At 41.7% G+C, this 3204-nt stretch overlaps 1 non-coding gene across 1 annotated transcript; it reads right to left on the bottom strand.

Moving 5' to 3' along the window:
• Positions 1–441: 441 nt before the first annotated feature.
• Positions 442–548, bottom strand: LOC113717429 (small nucleolar RNA R71). The gene has a single exon (XR_003454360.1). It is a non-coding gene; the product is annotated as a small nucleolar RNA R71 (small nucleolar RNA).
• Between the last annotated feature and the right edge of the window lie 2656 nt (positions 549–3204).

The following is a 3204-nucleotide window of genomic DNA, read 5'->3' as shown; positions in this document are numbered from 1 at the left end:
AGTCAGAAGTTGAACCAGCAGATTCACTTAGTGATTTTTCGAGTGATTCAGAGCAAGAAGAAGTCACTATGGCGAATACACGAACACTAAGGGAGTGGGCAGCTCTTGATTTAAATTAGCAGCTTTTATGCATTATTTTTCCAAATTTTAATTATAACACTCCATTTGAATTAAAATCTGGTCTAATTCATCTCTTGTCATCTTTTCATAATTTGCCAGGTGAAGAGCCGTATAAGCATTTGCACGAGTTTGATATTGTATGCAATAGTATGAAACCCCCCGAAAATCACACAAGAGCAGATAAAAATGAAGGCATTTCCCTTCTCCTTGAAGGACTCTGCGAAGGGCTGAATGTACTATCGACCACCAGGTAGTATCATCACGTGGGATCAGATAAAGAAAAAGTACTTAGACAAGTATTTTCCCGCGTCTCGAGTTGCAAGTCTAAGAAAGGAGATTTGTGGTATCAAACAGCATCCAGGGGAGCTGCTTTATAATTACTGGGAGCAATTCAAGAAGTTATGCACCAAGTGCACTCAACACTAAATAAGTGAGCAACTGCTCATCTAATATTTTTATGAGAGGCTACTCTTCAGGGACCGGAGTATAATTGATCCCGTAAGTGAAGGGGCACTGGTGAACAAGACCCCTCAAGGAGCGTGAGAGCTAATTGAAGGAATGGCCGAGAACTCACAACTAGGGATTAAATCGAGCTGAGTCGAGCTCGAGTAGTGACGTACTCGAGCTCGAACTCGATGCTGACCTCCAAAGTTCGAGCTCGAGAAGTAGCTAATCGAACTCGACTCGATAGTACCATAAATAGGCTCGAACTCGACTTGATTGAGTTCGACGTGCCATTTGAGCTCGAGCTTGAGCTCGAGTACTCAAGTCCTCGAGCTTGATTTCATCCTGCACCCTTAACATGAGCTCAATATCGCGTCAAGTACTTGACTCGAGTTTGATTTGATCATGCACCCTTACTCGAGCTACTCGACGAGCTAAAAATGCCTCATCCTGACTACTCGAGATCGACTCGTTTCATATACTCAAGCTACTCGAGCTCGACTCGAGATCGAACAAAATCGAGCTCGAGTCGAGTAGCTAATCAAGCTACTTTTGCGAGCTCGATTCAAACTACTCGATTGGTATGCACCCTTACTCACAACAGTTTAGTACGAGGGAAAATGTTCCGGCACGAAAAATGAATGAGATAGATACATCTTCTATCCAATAGCAATTGACTGAGTTGACTTCTTTTATTAGACAATTGGCTGTAGAAAATGCATCTCAGGCCAATGTGTGTGGGATTTGCACTAGTATGTGTTATTTTAAAGAGATGTGCCGAATGATTCAAGAGAAAAGTGCAGAGCAAGTGAACATGGCTGGTTACACGTCCGTGCCAAGAAAGTCCTATGATTCGCATTCGAATACGTAAAATCCCGACTAGAGAGATCACCCGAACTTCAATTATGGAGGAAATAGGCAGCTCAATTTTGCACCAAATAGATAGCAAGAGTATCACCAGTAGTATCAACCTTGCCTGTCACCACCCTCTTCAAACTCAAGTCCATCTATGAAAGAGATGATGAAGCAATTGATTGCTAATCAACAAAAGACGGATTCTGATCTGCAAAGTATGAGAAATTAATTGGGATAGGTGCAAGCCATGTAGAGTCAGATGAGTCAGATGGCGATTGCAATTAACCGCCTAGAATCTCAAGTCCAGGGCAAATTGTCATCTCAACCTGAATTGAACGCAAAGAACGTAAGTGTGATGACCTTAAAGAGCGGGAAAAAATTTAGGGGTCCAAACTCACGATTTCAAAGAACAAAGATGAGGAAAGGAGAAAATGAATTTGAGAAGGAGGACAGCAATGGCACAAATCTAACGGTACTCCCGGATCTAGTCATTACAGTTAAAACTAACCTACTTCCCTTTCCTAGCAGGTTGGAGAAATCGAGGAAACAAGATAAGGAAAAAAAGATCCTGGAGGTGTTCCGCAAAGTAGAGATCAATATTCCCTTGTTAGACGCCATCAAACAAGTGCCGAAGTATACAAAATTTTTGAGAGACCTGTGTGTCAACTGAAGGCGGCTGAGGGGAGATGAAAGAGTCATTGTGGGGGAGAACGTGTCCGCGATCCTGCAGAGGAAACTTTTACCAAAGTGCGGGGATCCAGGCATATTCACTATCTCCTGTAGAACAGGCAATACCCTGATTAGAAAAGTCATGTTGGACTTAGGAGCATCAATCAATGTAATGCCCAAATCTATCTATGCTTCTCTGAACCTAGATCCATTAAAAAAAATTGAGATAATAATTCAGTTAGCTGACCGAACCAATGCATATCCTGATGGGTTGGTTGAGGATATGTTGGTCAAAAATAATGATTTGGTATTCCCAATTTATTTTTATGTGTTTGATATGAATAATAATCATTTCCCTGACCCCTCACCTTTGTTATTAACTACACCCTTTTTTATCACAACACAGACAAAAATTGATGTTGATAAGGGTACATTGTCTATGAAATTTGATAGAAAAATTGTTCAGTTCAACATCTTTAATACTATGAAATATCCCTCAAACTCCAACTTTAGCTCTATTTTTTGTGAGTGCTATTGACCCTGTGGTGCATGAAGTGTTTGAAACTGTTAGCAGGGACGAGTTTGAGGTTGCTTTAACCAAGTACTTAGAGTTGGAAACAACTCCTGAAATAGAGTGGAGTGAAAATTTGAAATGCACAATAGGGGCATTACACTCGTTGCCAACCACAATGAAAAGGTATGAAGTTTCACCTATTTTCATTTTCGAACTTCATCAAAGGGTTCTCCCATCTGTGGTGCAGGCACCTGTGTTGGAGTTGAAACCCTTGTCGAAACACTTGAAATATGCATATTTTGGCGACAACGAAACACTCCCGGTGATTATCTCAGCTGCACTATCGAAAACCTTGGAGGAGAAGCTAATCCAAGTCCTTAGGGAGCATAAGGAGGCGATAGGATGGACCATCGCCAACATTAAGTTGATCAGCCCCTCATCTGTACGCATCGGATAAGGCTGGAGGAGAATGCCAAACCTGTACGGCAAGTTCAAAAGAGACTCAATCCCCTCATGATGGAAGTGGTGAAAAAGGAGATATTGAAGTTGCTGGATGTGGGGATCATATTCGCGATATTAGACAGCCCATGGATGATTCAGTC

This window comes from Coffea arabica, chromosome 11c, assembly GCF_036785885.1.
Source record: "Coffea arabica cultivar ET-39 chromosome 11c, Coffea Arabica ET-39 HiFi, whole genome shotgun sequence".
NCBI lineage: Eukaryota > Viridiplantae > Streptophyta > Magnoliopsida > Gentianales > Rubiaceae > Coffea > Coffea arabica.
This window is presented reverse-complemented; position numbering and strand designations above follow the sequence as displayed.